We start from the raw sequence: 20899 nt of genomic DNA on the forward strand, positions 1-20899 counted from the left end.
GCAGTCAAAAATGTGTTTTGTACCGACTTATGGCGAAAGAATGATTTCGAAAGACATTTAATTATCTCTGAAACTAGGCCTAATCCAGAAAATTTTATGACATTTTAGTTTTAGGCAGTCGCTTTCGTAAAAACTAGTGACTACGCCAAATCTTGGGATTAGTTGTCAAGCGGACCCCAGGCTCCCATGAGCCGTGGCAATATGCCGCGACTACGCTAGGAAGAAGAAGGATATCGACATATTGAGTGAGCTAAGCTTACTCGTTCCTCTATGGTTTTAAGCGACATTCGGTGATCAGACATATCGGAGCGGCCGAGGCCGAAAAGCGACTGGTAAATATCAAATGATATTTCGTACAGTCAGCGTCAAATACTTAGTAGCAACCAAAGTAGCCAAATAGTTCGATACACCATATATTTAGTATGGTGTACCGAACTATTTGGCCATTTTGACTGCTACAAAGTATTTGACGCTGACTGTACTGATAAGTTCCGAAAAACTCATTGGTACAAAGCGAGGTTTGAACCCGCGACCTCCGGATTGCAAGTCGCACGCTCTTACCGCTAGGCCACCAGCGCATCGTGGATATACTTATTTTATAATGATAAGCTGTAAGGGAGGTGTGGTTAAACTTATTATTAATAAGTTTCTAACTTGCTCAAAACTTAATATGTATTTATTACACTTGAATCTTACCATAAATAAGTAAGCATAGAGTGCTCACTCCATGATAGATAGATAGATAGATAGATAATCCGTTTATTTGTTTGCCACAATACACACAGGAAATACAATTAATAAAATGACAAAAAAAAAACAGATAGTAAATTATACGAGAAATACACATTTATACAAAATAGAAGTAGAAACAAAAAATACATTTAAATAATACTGTTCCATACATATAGGAAATGTTGTGTGCGTCGCAGCAAAACAAAAGGGTTCTGGCTCAGTATTACGCTTCACCCTATGGGAGAGGCACTGATATTCTGCCAGGACCAGATCACGTCAACCAAGATACAGTGTAAAATATGCAATATTCAAAGTTAGTACTTACCTAAATACCTTGTTTATAAAACTAGTGACATAATTATCATTGAAAGTGAGTACTTGCAAAGTTATGATATTGAAGTGTCAGTGTGATTAGCATGCTTAACACTTTCACTGCCAAGAACTCCACTAGGGAGTTCTCGAAAACTTTGTTTACATGCCACGCGACTCCCGAGGGGAGTTCGTACTATACAATTATAGATGACTAAAGGCCATGCCATCCGACTCCACTAGCGAGTTCTTACGAAACTTACGATTTTTCAGGGTTGTCACTATACCTCGTTTTTTAGCCGCTCAAATTCGTTCAGCTTTATACTAATAGCTAGCCTAGTAAATAAAGTTTAGAGTAGGGGCCCGATTCGAACAATGATTTAGAGATGCGTTAGTTCTTGGAAAGAGATTGAAAAGATCGATAACTAAACGATATGTCAAAATTGACGTTAACTTTGATTCCGGTCTTATTTCAATAAGACATCAATAAGAGATGGTTTAGAGATCTAAGCAAGATCTAAGTGACTTCTCGAAAGCTCATAAACGTGATTGGTCGTGGAGCATACTTGTCAATTTTGACAGATAATTTGATACGTCAAATTATGAAAACCTGTCTTAAAAATGGCGAAGTCGGGTCAAGAATGTTTGTTTTTGTTATTTTGCTCGATGATAATATTTAAAATGTAATACTGTTAGCTTATACTGCAATAAACTAACGTGGAAGTGTGCAGCTAATGAAGAATTAGTCTTGAAACCATTCTTTAGTCAACAGTCAACACCCCGCACTCCATCCATTGTGGCTATTTGTTAATAAAAACCAGCGATCACTTTACTAAAAGCAACTACGGGACAACTTTATCCCCTATGAGAACGGTTCCTGGCGAAATCGTCATTAACTAGGTAAATGGAAAACATAAATATATATATCGTGCCCTCACGAAACAAAGGTTCTCCGAAGCAGATTCATCCTCTGTTCAAGCTAAAAGATGATTCGTTCGTGCTAAGTATGGACTAGCAGACTTAGAATCCTAGAGGAAGGCAGCCTGGGGTCGCAAGTGTCACGACAAACTTTTGAAGTGTTGACGACGTGGTTGTTCGCGCCGCCTGGTTCCAGCTAGTTACTCATTTAGGTACACGTGGACTGTCAAGATAATAATTTTATTTGTGGTGATTTAAGATAAAGTGATAGTGCCTCTTTTGTTTGTGTTACCTCAATTACAGGTTTGCTATATGTAAGATTATCTAAAATTATTTTAATTCAGAAAATCCGTACACTGTCTTGTGGTGACCCATTTAAATATAGGCCCTTACCCATCAGTTAGTAACAAACTAAAAACAATGTTGCCTTGTATGACACAAAATTGCTTCTTTCCACTATCTGATTAGTTGTTGGTACATACATAATATTGTACACTAACTTGTCTGCTTATGAGTTACAAATTGTTTCATAATAACTCATTACCCTTATAGTATATACGAAAGTGATCACTATAGTAAGTTATAATGTTTAAATATTAGGCAAAATAATATTTTACTGAATAAACTCCAAATCAGATGAGCGGCCCAAACGGGTCAATATTCTAAGTTATAGATAGACTAGCTAAAGAATGGGTTTTCTCATCTTTCTTCTAATAATGATCTGTAGTACCATTAACTTACTTTGGTGGGTCCTAGTGGGAATGATTATTCTCAGTTGTTACCAGTAAAATATTTTAATGTTCAATATTCATAAAAATACATAACACATAAATATAGAGTGAGTTATTTTTTCCTTTCAAAGCCGTTTCAGTAAACGGCTCCAGAACTAAAAAAACATTTTAAAACAAAAAGGTATGAAATTAATAGTTCTTCAAAAAACATTCTAACAATACAGCTACTTCATAATTAAGTTTCTAGTATGTTAATACTGATAATTAAACATTTCAAATTTGTTTCTGTAGTTACCTCCTTCTCCTACTCCTCTGGAGTTTCAGGCGTACATAGGCTACGGAGACTGCTTATCATCAGGCGGGCCGTATGCTTGTTTGCCACCGACTTAGTATAAAAACCTGTAGTAAAATAAGAACAAACCAGCGGTGCCACTATGGTTCTATTTTTATCACTTGTCACTATGCCCATCACTTTCGCACTTACATACATACTTGTTAGAATGTGACAGGCGTGGTGACAAATGATAAAGAGTTGACCTTAGCCCTACAGAGAAAGTTAAACTACAATTATTAGTCTTATCAGCGGTGGCATCATGGTTCCATTTTTATCATTTGTCACTATGCCTGTCACTTTCGCGCTTACATATTTGTTAGAACGTGACAGACATGGTGACAAATGATAAAGAGTCGACCATCTTAGACCTACAGGTCTTATCCATTAAATAAGTGCGAGAAAATTTACTTATCTTAGATGAGTTTTCTGTTTATTTTTTTTCTTTGATGACTCATTCTTTGATAATTTATTTTGACATTTATTAGTGATCTCATGTGTAATATAAGAATTGCTTCATTGTTAATAATTATATAATATGTTATGAGTTATGATTATGAATAATAAGATATTATAAGCTGTGCCCTTGCAGGGTCCATGTGAGACATTGTATATCATGTATAACATCTATACTGTACCATGGTTGCAATAAAGAATGATTATGATTTAGTATATTATGTGTAGTCCATACTAATATTTACTGTTGAAAACAACACATTTGTTATTATTTATGATTGGATTTTATATTATTTATTTACTGGGTTAGATGTGTTTGACTGCTTTTTATCTGAACCAAAAACCCAATAATTGGTATAAAATAATAACTTGTTATGTTTATTTAAGCAAGGCCTGTACTTTCAAGGTAGTAAATAAAAAATTAAAAAAGAAATATTTTTTATTTCTATACCGTAAAACTACCCAACTATAGTCCAATACTGCAACTATGGTCCACAAGTTCAAAAGGAAATTAAGTATCTATAACAATGTTCCTTTTGGTTTACTCCTAGTTTTACCTTCCATTTATAAACATACTTTGCCGTAGAACTACAGAAATATAGTAAAATACACACCTGAACGAGAAAAATTGAGTTTATTTGTGGACCATAGTTGGGAGCTTTGGACTCTAGTTGGGTGGTTTTACGGTACTTCATAAATAATGCTCCTTTTGTGACCGATCAGAAAGACACTTTACCCCCAATTTTAAATTCTACATTGTAGTGTAGAGATTGTTAGCAGAAGTTGCTAACTTGCTACCTAGGTTTATGGTTGAAACATTCAAAATATTTTAGAGGATAGTGGACGACCACTTCCCCCATTTTCCTCCCTCAATATTGACAATATTGCAGTGTTGCTCATATAGTACCAAAAGTTTGTATGTTAAGATACCGCACAATCACACAAAATTAGCTGATACAAATATTTGGGTGAAATTGTTGTTTATAACATAACAGAGGTGCTACATTTTACCTTAAAATTTAAATATTTCTTAAGCGAAAAAATTTACTTAAATAATTAAGCTGTGTACAACTACTTAAATAAGTATTTGTTTTAGGTTCTAACAGCATTACATCTGCTGGCTGATGGCAATTATCAACACGGGACTGGTCAGGATCATGGTTTATCTATTGGTCAGACGACTGTAAGCCAGTATCTCGAACAATTTGTAGATGCTGTGAACAGAAGGTATGTTCATTGGACCACTGAACTACTAGGCATCAAAAACTGTGAGAGTATACTAGGGCTATCTTAGTAGTTTTTACTTTTTTGAATAAGCATCAGTGTTGATGTATTGTGTAATGAGATAGGTATTGTTTGATAGTTATGTTCAGGTAGTTAGTTACATTGGATACATAATCTGGAATTGCAATACTAGCTAGGTTTGACTAAGGTTAAGTTCTAAAATGTGCCATCTAAAATATGCTCCTTTTTACAGACTTAAAGACCAATGGATAGTTTTTCCTGGAACTGATCGGTCCCGACGATCAGTTGCCTCAGGATTTGAGGATGCATATGGTCTGCCAAATATCTTGGGTGCAGTAGACTGCACTCAAGTGAAAATATTTCCCACCTGTGCCACACGGAGTGCAATATCTGAATCGGAAAGGCGTTCACGCTCTTAATGTACAGCTAGTAAGTTTCAATTTTAGTTACAAATAATGATTTTTTTATATTAATCATAAAATCCTCATCACTGACCACAATGTATGTATATTATAATTAAATAAAGAAATATAAATACTATGGGACAATCTAACACAAATCGACTAAGATAATGATGTACCTAATCTATATTGATTATAATAATTCATTAAAATAATAACTTATATGTTACTACTTGGTTGTCACCAATTCTCAATTAAGAATATAAATAACCTCATATCTTCAGATTGCAGATGTCAACTGTAAGATCTTGGCAGTAAACACGAGGTTTCCTGGCCGTGTGCACGACTCTTTCATATTTAACAATTCGTCCATTAAGGATGAATTAAGAAGATTGTACAATGGCCACATTGGGGAGTATTTCCTTCTGGGTAAGCAGAAAATTGTGTATCTGTACCTAGTGTAAATTTATTCGATGGGGAGACGTGACGTACGCGTTTGCGTTAACTGTCATTTTGTATGGAATTTTGAGTTTCCAAAACATCCCGCTTGGCGCGCTGTTTCTAAATCCCTTAGCACCACTTGCACCATTTCACTAACTCGGGGTTAACTGGTTAACCCTGGAGTTACCATGTTACCAGTACAATTTCACATTGGGTTAACGGTTTAACCGGTTAACCCCGGGTTATTGGGATGGGGCAAGTGCATGTTAGTAAATGTACTTAGATCACGACCACAGAATAAATAGTTCATGACTAAGTTAATATACCTATCATAATGTAAATAACCGGCCAAGAGCATGTCGGGCCACGCTCAGTGTAGGGTTCCGTAGTTACTCTTCCGTCACTATAAGCTAAACTGGAGCTTAAAGTGTAGTAAATGGTACCTTTCACCCGAGTTAAACAAATAGGCAAATTTGCATAATCAGTACCTAATTAAAGTAAGTCTTTTTACTATGAAGGGAAAACTTTTTGCGATAACTCAAAAACAGCTAAACTGATCATGTCCGCTATAGTTTTCATTTAATGTCTTTCTTAAGCTCTACTTCCACGATTTTTTTCATATTTTTTGGACCTATGGTTCAAAAGTTAGAGGGGGGGGACACATTTTTTTTTTCTTTCGGAGCGATTATCTCCGAATATATTCACTTTATCAAAAAATGTTTCTTGAAAACACCTATTAGTTTTGAAAGACCTTTCCAACGATATCCCACACTCTAGGGTTGAAGCGAAAAAAAAAATTCACCCCCACTTTACGTGTAGGGGAGGTACCCTAAAAAAATTAAATTATTAGATTTTATTGTACGACTTTGTCGGCTTTATTGATTTATATATCCATGCCAAATTTCAGCTTTCTAGCACTAACGACCACGGAGCAAAGCCTCGGACAGACAGACAGACAGACAGACAGACGGACATGGCGAAACTATAAGGGTTCCGTTTTATGCCATTTGGCTACGGAACCCTAAAAAGGCATAAGCAAGGGGGAAGTTTCGTTAGTTGTTCAGATGATTAAGTATTATGTAACCAAAAAATAATAATTTCAGGTGACTCGGGGTATGCTCTTGAGCCATGGCTCATGACGCCAGTGCTGAATCCTGCCCCGGGAAGCCCAGAAGCAAGGTACTCGGTCTGGCACTGTCGCGTGCGCAACACGATCAAGCGTACCAATGGGTACCTCAAAAACGTATTCCGGTGCCTGGGCCACGACCGCGTCTTACACTACAGCCCGACGAAGGCATCGTCAATAATAAATGCATGTTGCGTAGTATACAACATAATGCAACATTATAGGTAAGTGAGCTTAACATTGCAGATTCTCTTCAGTGATAGAGAGGTTAGATAAGTAACGAAATTTTCTTGTTTCGCGGTAGACCCTCAGGGCCTCCGCTAGCTGACGCGGACGCCCGCCGCGTGCGCACGCTCGCGGGTCCTGCTCCCAGGCCAAATCCGTCGCACGCGCCCGCGCCACTTAGCGCTATTCATACAATTTGTTATTAGACGGGGCGTCCGTTCGGATAATCCGCGTCAGCTAGCGGAGGCCCTCAGATTGTGATGGATTGTGGTAGTTGTGACCCCTACGCAGAGTTTCGCGTAATATTCCCTATTAAATGAAGTTAAGGGCAAATGGAATAAATTTCATTGTTCAGTGATTGATGAAGAAAGTTTCACATTTTTACTCTTTATAGTGATGATTAGGATCTTCAGATTTCTTCTTTAAATTCTAATATTCTTACCGATGTTCTCCTTTTTCTTGCAGAAATGTTCCCGAGGAAATCGTAGGAGATATTGATGAAGACGCTCCTCAAGAACTTCCTCATCGTCATGCGCAAAACGGACTCCTATTAAGAGTGGCGCAGGAAAAGCGTGCGCGTCTAATAAATACATATTTTGCTTATTACTATGTTTTATTCTGATACAAATACCTACCTAATATACAGAACGTAGAAAAATGCGCAATGCTTTAGATTCCCTTAACTTTGTTATGGCTACAGGAAAAATGAGAAAGAGTTAACCATATTATAAAATGTGTATGAACCAAATCCCTTTTTCCCGCTCTATGTAGTAATATACTAAATAAATATGTATTTTCTTTCAAGAAATGTAATCAGAACATTATTTTACTAATAAAACACAGTTTTTAAAATCAGTAAGCTTTAATTCCTTTTGCTCGGAAAACAAATAGGTAAAAACTCAAAAACGCCCCGAAAACCCCCATATAGCAAATTTAATTGAAATCATTTGAGCCATTTTCGAGATCACCGTAATCATTGACATATATCTAAGGACGGGCCTTATGGGCAATAAGAAAAACCGGTCAAGTGCGAGTTCGTTTACCGAGGGTTCCGTACAAACTTTAAATTTTCTCATGAAAGACTTGACCAATATAAAAAAAACAATTTTTATTCTTAAACTTCGGAGATAAGAGTGGGGGGAATGGTATTATTTTTCACATATTCCTTCATAAGTCAAATTTTTTTTACTATGAAAATAAAAAATTGTTTTGTAATTTTCAATTCGAGCTCTTTCAAATGATACCCCACTTGACCCATTTAACTAGACTTTGAAATTTTGCCCCCTCTTCATATTGGGAATTTTCCATTAATCCAAATCAAATAAAATAAATACACATCCAATATGTTTGGGTCAGCGTTATTCATTACTATTCCAAATTTCACATCTATAGCTTAAGTACTTCTCGAGATATTTAGCAATAGCACCATAAGGGTTCCTTTTGTACCTTTTTGGTACGGAACCCTAATAAACATACAGTGTGTATTTTGATATGGCCGCAAACGTAAACTTGACGGAGGGTGCGAGGACAGCGCTTAGCTCAGACGTCTTCCTCTTCCATTATAACTGTGTCTTCCAAGTTCTCAATAATCTCGGCGTCCTCCAATGTGTTAATACTGGAAAAATACCAAAATATAATTATAATAATAATTAAGAAGTGGGTCCTTTATTCAAGGTACGAGATATTAACTGTGATTACTTTTGAAGCCACATCCATATATGTGTGTAAGTAGAGTCTTTCGAGCAACTCGCAGATGGCGCTGCAATCGTTTAAAAACATATCACTAGGTACAACAAACCCAAAGGAACAAAACCGACATTAGACGATTCGATGGTAATCCCAGCCAGTGTAGACGTGCCTCGGCCGAGGCGGCGCACTAGGGCGAGGAAAACGCGCGCCCCGCCGCGCCCGCGCCACGTCTACACTGGCCGTTTTGTGCGTGAGGAAGTTGCCTGGTGCGTGAGGAAGTTGCCTGGTGCGTATGTTCGCTCTGTGTGGACCCGGCTATTTGTTACTTTTGTTTGGTGACTAACTAATCAAAGATGAAATAAGATTTACCACAATTATGAATGAGGAGTGGAAATTCACGATAAAAAAGCTATGCATTTGACATTTCGAAAGACCTCCGTCTACACTAGCGCCCCTAGTGGTGAAATTAAACGCGGTAGCACTCATTCGGGCGTTAATAATATTGTATTCCAAAGGCTCACATACACGAAAATAAGATCTTGCTCCTTGGAAAGGTCAGAGGATGAACCCAGCGGCGTAGAGTATATGTTTGCCGCCCGGGGCCGATCAGAAATTTTCCGCCCCAATTTACGACCAACATCACTTAGACAAGTCGTAAGTTCAGTCACAAAGATTTTTACTGATAAAAAAGTTATAGGTACAGTTTTTACAGTTTATTCTATTTAATTTTCGAAGGAAATGGTTTAAATTTATTATTTTACTTTATTAGGTACACTAAACAGATATCGTACAATATCATGAAAAACATACAATTGCATATGATGGCTTAAAAATTAGCACGAGATTCATAACAAGTGTACACAGCATGCTTTACAAGTAAGCGCAAATGTATAAAAAATCATGAAAAAAATACGCGGCCTCTTTAAGGTGATTTTGATCCCTATTTATAAATTTTTCTGTTTTACATGGTTGAATCGTACATAAAACAAATGTTGGGTCTTTAATCTTTCCTTAGATACTTAAATCATGTGTATTGGACTGGCAAAATTGCAACTATACATGTTTTACCAAACCTACTCGTTGAATGGCAGTCAAAAATAAGCATGTTACTGAAAAGTACCCTAAGTATGAAGGTATTAGCTGAAGTATAAACTTGTCGAAGAACTAAATGCTGGTGATAAAATAGCGTTATAATAAAGTAGGTTCATATAAATAAACAATTGTACCTATTTTATTTATGTGACACTGATTTTTAGTCCCTTTTGTGAAGTATATTTTTTCACAATCCAGCCGCGTATTCGCGTCTAACGACAATCCCAAAGTAAACAAGTAGTAAATAAAGTCGCGATCTAAATTTTAAAACAATTATAATACGTTTTGATCATATAAAACAAGCTTTCAAATCATGGCTAACTTTTATTATCAAAAACTTTGTATTACATATTATCAGTCAAAACCTTTGTGACATAACATATGACCTGACTAGACAAAGTTGGGTAAAAGTGGTAAAATACAAAAATATGTTCAAAAACCAAAACTCAACTACTGAAAATCTGGCTCATAAAAGCATGAAAAAAGAAAAAAATCTCATCTGAAGTAATCACGGAGAAAATATTGCATATTTACATCTTTTAAATAAAGAAATACAATTTAACATAATTTACTAATTTTTGAATACACTGTGGGAACGAGTAACCCGACAGACTTTAACCACGTATTGCTGACGTCATACGTTTTGATCAAATTCGACAAAAATGTGTGTGTATTTGCACACGACACGTTATTTATTTTTACATCTTGGTAAAAAAAAAAACATTACAGCGAATGTAATTGTTATTTGCTTTACGTTGTTGTTAACCACTCGTACTAATATTGATAAACGGGCAAGCGAAAGATTCAAAAATTGAAGTTCGAGCGGTGGAATCGTGACCGTTGCGAGGGTTTCAGGGTTAAACAGACTTTGCCTCCGAGTAAACACAACATTTTTCACCACACCAAAGCGAGGAAAATACTAACTATGAAATTAAATACCAATAAAATCAAACCAAATCAAATTCAAATGAACGTAATAATACATTTATCATTGGAAATGATAATTTAAAAGTAAACAACACTAGGTAACAACTTACAATTTGCATCTGATTAGTTGCCTCACATGCATGTGGATAAAATTCAACTTTCTCCTTCGTTTTTGAACAATCAATCAAGAGAGGTGAAAAGTTTTTTTTATTATTTACTGATAAATTTTAAGGTAAATTATTATTTCAGATGAGAATGTTTTCTTGTTAGTACGGTCAAATTAACTCAAATTTCACTAAAGTCAGGAACTAATTCTAAGGACTAATAAAATCACTACGGATTGTTTTGTATGGGCTAAAAATCGAATTTTATACAATCGTTACTAAATTCACTCCCCCGGAAAGGGGTGAAATCGGCTGAAAATAATGTAATGGTTATAACTAAGAAGAGAAAAAAGGTGTACTCGGTGTAATTTGGCGTACGTTTTACAACACTTATATCTAAATTCGCACGTGTTATTTATGTTAATTTAAGCTACGGAACAGGTAAAAAAAAACAACATTAAAAAAAATCTATTTTGGCCATTGCGGGTCTGGGGAAAGTAATGTACTCGGTGCAAATTGAGTAAATAATTAGAAAAAATATCTAAATCCAATGTCAAATTCGCACCATGGTGCGACACCCGGAAAGTAGTTTTTCATGTTTTACTGTCGTTGTACTTCAGGGGAAATTTTAATACTATTGGAAATTGATGCAATCATATTCATTTGATTTTGTTTACATTCGCACCCCATAAAAAATTGGCATTTTTATACGGAACATGCAGTTTTGTAATCAAGTACCAAAAACGTAGAGCAATAAATACACAGAAGCGACAAGCGCGTGATTAGTGGCAAGAGAAGGAACGCGCGTAGATGCACCGACGAAACACGGCTCTTGAGGCACGAGTAGTGGCATGTACTGCAAAAATAGTAGGGTTTCTGAGTATGTAGACAGACAGTCAACAAATTAAATACAGGTACGCTCAATGTTTGTTAAATTCGAAAAATCGCGTTTTTCCATATACTTACGAAAACGTTAGACTACTTAGTTCACTCAATGATTGTTTAAAACAATAGTTCCGTTTTAATGCCAGAAGAAAGATTTGTGCTCGTTGCCCGTCAAAAGTGTCAAACAAACTGTCTCGGAACAATCGCTGCGCGTAGGGTTTGAGATCCGGATATCCGAAATATCCGGATATCGGGTCATAAGATCCGGATATTACGGATCCGTTAAATATGGTTATTGTATTGACCTATAACCGGAACAATTTTCTAATGAAATTTATGCATAATTTCATACCATTTTGTCATTTAAATATAGTATTTTCATATATTTAATCAATTCAAATACTAACAGCACATCAATTTTGATAGGTACATCATGTCACGCAGTAACTTTATACAATGAATGCGAATGTTGCTTAATGCAAACATTAGATCATTGGATATCTTGATGACTTGGGGCTATAGGCTCAAAACAAAAGCAACCTGAAGGCCAAGGCTAGGATAGTAGAGTAGGAAGGAGAGAAAATTGGTCTGATAATCAACCACTAGAATATCTCCAAATGAATAGGGCTAAGATGGTCGGCTCTTTATCATTTGTCATGAAGGGCATAGTGACAAGTGATAAAAATAGAACCATGCTGCCACCGCAGATCGAAAAGAAAAGACCTACCTAAAGTAATCGGGAAGAGGAGATAGATGTTCGAATCCAAAATGCCCTAAGATGCTCAGCAGCGCTTCGTCGAGTTCTAGTGTCCAAGCTGATCAGTAGACTGTCCATGATTCAAGTCTATAAGACAATAATTAGATTTTGATGAATGACATCTGGACATTGGACTCTGAATCAGAAAAAAAAGAACAAGTTCTTAGTGAAGAAGACGAAATTCTGGCGGAATATTCTGGGACCTATCAGAGATGAAGATAGAGAAGATGAAAGCGTAGGAAAAATAGGGAGCTAGAGTAGCCCTAAAACGCCCTCGGAGTATCCAACTAGCGTGGAGTGGTGCAGAATAGAGCAGAGTGACGTTGTTCTTGTATCAAAGGCCAAGATTCTTTTTGGGTCACTGATCCAGTGAAGTAAGTAAGTATTGCTTTCATAGTTAGTATTTCATGACGAATGAACATGAGGTGAGGCATTGGATGTATTTCCAACTATGCACCAGCTAATCCAGATATAAACCCTCCTTATTAAGTACGGTTTTAGAGATAACATTATGTTAGCTATTAGCCTATTATAGTAATCAAGTAATCATTTAAAATTAGTTGGGGTGATATCATTGTATTAAAACATAGTTAAAAACGTTATTTCTTTGTTATCTAAATCAGTTTATTCGGATATTTATTTTGGTGGATATTCGAATAATTAGAACATCACAATATTCTAATTGCAAACCCTACATATAACTTCCCAGTAGGGACACAAATAGGTAATGTAAATACTGCGAGGATGATCTTGTTTAGGAAAAACCAGAGCGATCGAGTATATTCCTTCAACAGGATGCTCTCCTACAGCATATAAAAAGGGCTTAACAGACCCACATTGGGACCAATTTACCTGAATAGCGACCCACAAATGCTAGATTCTTGCAACTAGGCTTGGCGAAAGAAAAATGATGGACCAGCGTACACCTCTGCAAGGAGCTATTGTCTTGCAAGTGCAAAGAATGCTGTACAGGGTGTGGGGGAGTAAAACACGGATTTAAATACACTATGCTTTGCGCATGCGAAGGTGCATGCTCTGGGACAAAATAATACGTAAAAAAAAATATTTTTGTTTAATTAGTGTGTAACTTTAACAGTATTGTTAATTTTGATAATAATACTTTTATCGAAAATATTTTAAGTTACCTTTACTTAAACATCATTTGCCTTGCAAATTGTATTGAAACAGCCATCCGACTCTTGGTGGTGTCATCCGGTATGGAACAAAAATAGTGTAATTTGCTTGTTTATAAACCGATTTTCAAAATTTTAATGGAATTTTATAGCTTATTAATGTAGCATTCATATCTTGATACAATGTCTTCCTGTAAAGTTACTAGTAAAGTTAATGAAAACAAAAAACGGATTTCTTTTCGGGAAAATTTAAATAAAACTTAAAATTTCTCGCAAACTATGGTATTTACAAGGTCAAATATATAAACGATATTGCAGCGCATTTAATTTTGCTTTTTATGACACCCCACACAAGCTTACATGTGATATACTTGCTGTGGTATACGCAATATCCTGAACACGGCACCGGCCATTTTGATGACGTCATAACTGGTGACTTAACCACGTTAGAAACTGTCTCCCGATGGTTTTTTAGTCAAAATAACATGCTTAACAACATACTAAAATATGGTGCTGGTTTCATCAAAGGCACCTATTGGGCCCTATATGACCCTAAGGGAAGCGACTTCATACCTACTCGTATAACATTTTTTTATACAATCAAACACATTTGAATAAGTAGTCGATAAAGAGGTCATACACCGATAGATTATTAATATGTTGTAACATGCCATCACTATTTTTGATCTCACATTGACAATTTACGCACAAACTTGCATTTCATTTTTGGTCGCACTTTTGAAGTTTGACAGGCGTTCTTGATATCCTATTTCTATGTATCCGGATCCGAAAAATTGTCGGATATTGCAAACCCTAGCTGCGCGCTGCGCTATCTCCCCGCGCCGCGCGCCCCGCGCCGCGTGCTGCCAACCACCTTCGCTTGCAGTTCGTTGCGATTAATTCTATTTACTTTTTGACAAACTTCCGGTAAAAAAAATCTATTTTTTATTTAGTGCAAATGTAGTGTCTTTAGATGAGTACCGTTTTTAAAATTTTCACGTCTCTCTTAATTTCCCCCGAAGCACAATGTACAAAATAATTAAAAATACATGTTCCATAATTTGCCCAGGCGTGCAAAGTTAACTGAATGTTTATAATGCTTTAAAAAGCTTAACTTGAGATTGCACCAACCGACTGACTTATCCTCGAGCCGCAATCGAAAAAAAAAAAATTTTTAGGGTATCATACATTGCACATCTTTTTAATTAAGATATACTATGCACCAAGGTGTTCTCTATACACTACTTAGCTTGAACCTAATAGCTTTTAATTTACTCCAAAATTACGGCACTTTATAGTTTATACCTACAATTTAACGGTCTTCCGTACATAATAGAAACGGTGCAACTCGGGGGAAACAATCTAGTTGCGCCATCTAACAAATCCAAAAAAAGCACGACTACACGACTTACTTCCATACTTTTTCTTAACTTGACTATACTATGTTTCATACGTTTTAGAGCGCAATTTTCAGTAGTCTGCTTTTATATTTGAAAGTTTTTTATTTAATTAATTTTGGGGTTATAATTTCATAATCGATTATTTAAAATCATTTTACATTATTTTTGTGCCATGGTCCCTTCAGCACAGCAGCGCACGCAAAGCGCCCAATGCTTTTACATGAGAGCGCAAAAGGCGCCCGTTATTCCATCGCCCGCAGCGTGACAACATACGTCAGGCTAAGCCCGACTCTTTTAATATGAGGGCACCGAAGCCACCGGCATTTAATCGCGCGTATCGCACCACGTTCATTGGGCTACGCCCGACTATTTTTGCGAATGATGGCGCCGAAGGCGCCCAGATTGCGCGCAGAGGGCACCGTGTTCAATTTGGTGTGATGTCATATAGGGTTATCGGTTATACAGGGGGCCTACCGCAAAAACCGAAATTCGCAAATTGCGGGTATCATTCTCTTTTACTCTCACTAAGACGTAATTAGAGTACAGAGAAAAATGCCCGCAATTGACGAACTTCGATTTTCGCGGTTGTAGCCCAGCGAACAATCGTGTATGCTCGGCGGTGTAAGCACTCCGGCAGCGATTGACCGCCGTGCGCTCCCGCGGTGCATTGGTTCGTTTCGTGGCACGATTTGAAAATATGGATTTCTTAATTTTATGTTTTTTATATACCGTATTTTGCCGCCCCCTCTCATGTGCCGCCCGGGGCTATGGCCCCCCAAGCCCCCCCCACGCAACGCCTCTGGATGAACCGATAATTAGTCAGGTAGTTCAACCTCAGGGTAGGAGTGCTTGTTCATTCGTTCGCGTGTTACTACTAGTACATACTACTTAAACAATAAATATTACGTTTATTTGTTAGTTGATATGAGCAAAGAGAATTTGAAATAGAGGTGGATTGTCAAAGAAAATTTTGTAGCTACAACAGATTTACTGCCATCTTTAGGCACACAATTAAAACTTTTAGAACGCCATTTGACTTTGATCCTTTTACTGATGTGTCAAATTTGTTAAATATCATAAAGGAGCGCCATATTACTGGGCATAACCCGGGCCTTTGATCTATTAGATGGCGCCACTTTTTGATATTTAACAAATTATACACATATCAGTGAAAGGATAAGGATCAAAGTCAAATGACGTTCTAAAAGTTTTAATCATGTGTCGAAAAATTGCAGTAAATTTACTGTGGCTACAAAGGTTTCTTTGAGAATCCACCTGTTTCAAATTCTCTTTGCCTTCAGTATTAAAAGTCTTACCGATTCGCCAACAAGTCGTTCCGCTCCTTCAAAACACTCAATATTTGTTTCTGCGCCTCATTAAAAATTTTCAGTTCGTTCAGGATATCCTGTCAACATAAAATATGTTATAGCAAGTTGAAACTAAGTGGTATCACAGAGCAAATAATAAATAGCGCCATCTACCACAATGGAGATTATCTGTTCTACATAACTACATTTACTTGTCCCAGCTCATACTAAAGTTGCACAAGAAAGCCTTCATATACCACTGATTTCTTACGGGCTCCCCGTATACTTATTGTGGGAATACAGAATTTGAGTCAAACATATCCATACACAATTTACGGTATTAACAGCTTTATATCTTATTTCTGTTATGATAACTGACTCACACAAAATATGAACATTTGACTATTAACAACAACCAACTGAACCAACAACAGATTTTACTATTATGATACTACCAAACGCTGATATATACCGCACACGAATGAGAAGCTAATAGGTTACTTAGGATTGAATAAGTCTAGTGTTATGAAATACATTAGTAATAATAAAATTGCCGTGAACCGTCCAGTCAAATATATGACCATGGTCAAGATTTCGAGACAAATAAAATTCCAGCCTTTCAATAAAATGCATGTTAATTATAAGTTTCATAATAACCCTCTTATCGGTAGTTGGTGGTGTTATTTTATTTAAACGGCACTGTACGATACGAGAAATCCCGAAATGTAGATTTTGCGATTGCTCGCGTATATATATATTTATTATTTGTATGTTTTATCAATACAAATACGGTCAGATGGGGTAAGCGAAATATGGAGGCAAGAGAAACACTTGTAGGGAATGGTACGTCAAGTATGGAGCTTACAGGCTTTATGTATGCATTCTTACTGCCAAGTTTGTGCAAAGTTAGCGTGGTGGTCAGAGTCTAATGTTTTTCTTGTCCCAAGTTAAATAAACAATGTTTCTCGTACTCCACCTGATCTTAAAACATAGAATTATTAGTTCATAAATAAATTAGTTACTCTTAAAATATTATCATGCTCATGCTGCAGATGATTAAATTGTGCTGTCGAAGGTGCCGGTTCCGTTGTGCGGTTGCGGGGTTGTGGTCGCAGTAGCGTGGGGTATGGATGTACGCGTGCAGGGCGCGGATCCACGTACACAGAGCTGTGTACTTGACGTGCAGGCAGGACAAGACGTGCGGGTTGGGCGGTTATTGCGGAACGAGCGAGAAGGGCGGGACGGGCATAGCGGGCGGAAAGGGCGGCAAGAGAGGGACGTTCGGGTAGTCCAGGACTTGTGGGCAGTACTGAATGCGTGGAGCGTATAGGGCTGGCAGAAGGAGAGGGAGACGAGGACAAATGAGAGGTGGAGAAGTGTGGTTGTTCGCTGAGCACGGCCGCAGAAACGGTGGCGGTGGTTGGAACAACAACGAGATTTTCAGCAGTGGCAGAAAACGTGCTGCCAGCCACACTGTTCCCAGCACCCGAAAACTCAACGTAGTCGTCAATCAGAGGCAATGAGCACATGCAAGTTTAAAATATTTGTTATAAGAATGAAAACAAGCAAAAGATTGTAAAAACTTTTACCCGACTATGATTTTTTTCTTAACTAAAGCACCTCTTCCTTGTCCAAAGTCAGTTAAATATTATTATGTAGTCTATGTCACCCCATAAAAATGAGCCTATAAACACATTCACCAAAATTGATTAGTAATTTATACACAACAAAAACATACCGGCATCTATACGGCATCCATACGTAGACTGCTAAAATCATAACCCTTCCCATTCTCATAGTCGGGTAAAAATAATTCCGGTTAAACCAAACCAAAAACTTAAAAACTAAATATATCTGAAAATGCTAGCTTCTGCAAGGGTGTCGCCAGCGGGGAGCAGGTGCCCGCCTAGAGAATAAAATCTGTTGCCATTTATACATGATTAGCCGGGTCCACACAGAGCGAGCATACGCGTGAGGCAATATTCTCACGCACAAACTGGCCAGTGTAGACGTGCGCTCGGGCAAGGAAAACGCACGCGCCTCCTCGGTCGCTCTGTGTGGACTCGGCTATATAAATTCAACAATATTTATACCCATAGTCATAACTGCATGCGATTATGGCAAAATTAATATACTAACTATACTTATTAATAGTATTAAAACAGTTTTTACAGTACATATGGTGCTACTTTACCGCACTAGTGCGAAAATTAGCATATTACGTTACTGTGTCCAACATTTAAAGGGTACCTTATGTACTGTAAAACGTTGTACGATACATGTGCGAATAGGTAATTCGCAACTCGTGTCAATTTAAAACACTCCCTTCAGTCGTGTTTAAATTTATCGCCACTCGTTTCAAATTTTCTGACTTATTATTATATGCCGACGATACTAAAATATACACCATTATTAAATCAAGTGATGATTGTATGAAACTTCAAGCTGATCTTGATAGACTGAGTTTATATTGTTCTATGAATGAACTGTACTTGAATGTCGAAAAATGCTGTGCCATTACATTTACAAGAAAACGCAATAAGATAGAGTATAAATTATTCATTAAACAACAAAAATTTAAGGGTTGTGTCTGAAGTGAAGGACCTGGGGTTAAATCTTGATAGCGAACTACAATTTATTTCACATATTGACAAAATTTCAGCAAAAGCATACAGAATGTTGGGATTCATTTTCTGACAAAGCAGGGATTTTACAAACCCTAAGACTCTGCAACTTCTCTTTAACGCATTTGTTAGGTCCAATTTAGATTACGCTACTACGGTCTGGAATCCTCATTTCAATGTTCACATTAACACAATTGAAAAAAATCAGAACAAATTTATCAGAACAATGAAATATAAATTTAAATCTTTTTGCCCTGACAATTTCTCTCTTCAAACCCGTAGAGAAATTCGAGATCAGATATTTTTGTTCAAAATCATACATGGCCTTATTGATTCTCCCAATCTTTTGTCTAAAATTTCAATTCGATGTCCTGATCGGCGAACTCGCTCCACAAACCTATTTGCAATTAACTTTGGTCGTACTACATATGCAAGAAATAAGTTCTTAGCTAGAGTGTGTAGAACTTATAATGAAAAATTTTCTGATATTGATATATTCCATTTATCATTACAACAGTTTGTTTCTGCAATAAAATGTACAGCTAATAATAATATTGATTAGTTACTATATTTCAGCATACTTGCCAATTTGTTAATATTGTTTTCAACAGTTAGAGTTATTTGAGTTTTGCATGTTTTGATATTGATGTTAATTTCTGAGCAACATAATTGTTATTACTCATTAGTGGAAACTGTTTGGCTTGTGGATGTGTAATCTGATTAACTATGTGTGTTGTTTTTGCATGTTTGTTTCCCAAAGGTTTAATTAAATAATTAATTAAATAAATAAATTTCCTATTTTATAGAAATAGAAATCTTTATTGCGAAACCATGGTACATAATAGTTGTTATATTAGAGTGTGAAAACACGTGGCACCCTGTTAGGGCATTGCAAATAAACTTACATCTAATTTTTCGCACTTGTATCGTAATGTACTATTACAATACATATTGTGCTACTTTACCGCCCTAGTGCAGTAACTAGCACTATACATGCGTATATTGAAAAGGGCCATATGTACTGTAAGACTTTGTATGTACAATGTACGTGCAAAAAGGTAATTTCCTACTTTTTGCACTTGTATCGCAAAGTACTTTTAGAAACTTTACTTAGCCTGACATTAGCTCAACAAAATAACAAGACACAATAAACTCTTCATGATCTTAGTTTAAGCAAAGAGAAATAAGAAAGCTTAGATTACTCACTTCATAAATATTATTAAGAAATTAAAATCAAATCAAATGTTCGACGACCGGTTTAGCCTAGTGGGTCACTACAGCAAAACTATACATATTAAATACCTTTTTTAGAAAACATTATAATAAGCAACTGACTCTTTGACCTGCATTATCATGACCTCAGTAATCATTAAGATGGTAATTTTATTAGTTATTATACTTCATTTTATTACTATGCACAGATTGCACTGTAATTTCATTCAATATTATATATAAAAAAGTGTCTTGTTTAGGAAGACTTCTATGCGGACTAAGTGATGGAAATCTTAACTATAGGAAGCATATTTACTTACCACTTTCCATGCCTGACTGACTTATTGGGCCCGTGCTCCCTTAAGGCCTGTGCAAGGGCCTCCCATTGCGCCGTCAAATTCCCGGTTGGCGAACCAATATTCAACGAGCAATCTAATTTGTGCTGCGTTCGAGCGACTGAAAAAAAAACAGTCACATAAGTTAACGATCAAAGGAACTGGCAAAAAGCTATATTTTTCTGCAAATAAATTCTTTTTGTTTTGGAAATGCATTTTCTAACTTACATTTTTGGGATTTTTGGGTGGCATCCTTTCAAAAGTGGTAGTGGCGGTTTGGCCAAACACTTCACAGTAATAACACACAAACTGCCGATAAAACTTTACACTACAAACATAAACGGAAAAGGCTTTAATATTTCCTGAGGAGTAGTGGGCAACATATTTTCATCACTGTGATCACTGTCACACATTTTTATTTAGTATTATTCACGGTTTCACTCACAAAACAAAACTTTATGAGTTTTCAAACTTCAACAATGACTTCAACGCAGAGAAATTCTAGTGGGCGTCCGTTGT

General features: G+C 36.6%; 2 long non-coding RNA genes across 4 annotated transcripts; one reads left to right on the plus strand and one right to left on the minus strand.

Annotated features, from left to right (window-relative positions):
* The first annotated feature begins 4369 nt into the window (after positions 1–4369).
* On the plus strand, positions 4370–7518 carry LOC133534078 (uncharacterized). Of its 3 annotated transcripts, XR_009801973.1 has the most exons (5): positions 4370–4704; positions 4955–5151; positions 5408–5552; positions 6668–6914; positions 7381–7518. It is a non-coding gene; the product is annotated as an uncharacterized LOC133534078 (long non-coding RNA). The 3 variants fall into 3 exon arrangements; XR_009801972.1 differs by having other exon boundaries at positions 4370–5151; XR_009801974.1 differs by having other exon boundaries at positions 4370–5151; positions 6668–6743.
* Positions 7519–7758: 240 nt separating this feature from the next.
* On the minus strand, positions 7759–20359 carry LOC133534077 (uncharacterized). The gene is made up of 2 exons (XR_009801971.1): positions 16219–20359; positions 7759–8530 (listed from the first exon to the last, which is right to left on the minus strand). It is a non-coding gene; the product is annotated as an uncharacterized LOC133534077 (long non-coding RNA).
* Positions 20360–20899: the final 540 nt, after the last annotated feature.

Source organism: Cydia pomonella, unplaced genomic scaffold (assembly GCF_033807575.1).
Source record: "Cydia pomonella isolate Wapato2018A unplaced genomic scaffold, ilCydPomo1 PGA_scaffold_48, whole genome shotgun sequence".
NCBI lineage: Eukaryota > Metazoa > Arthropoda > Insecta > Lepidoptera > Tortricidae > Cydia > Cydia pomonella.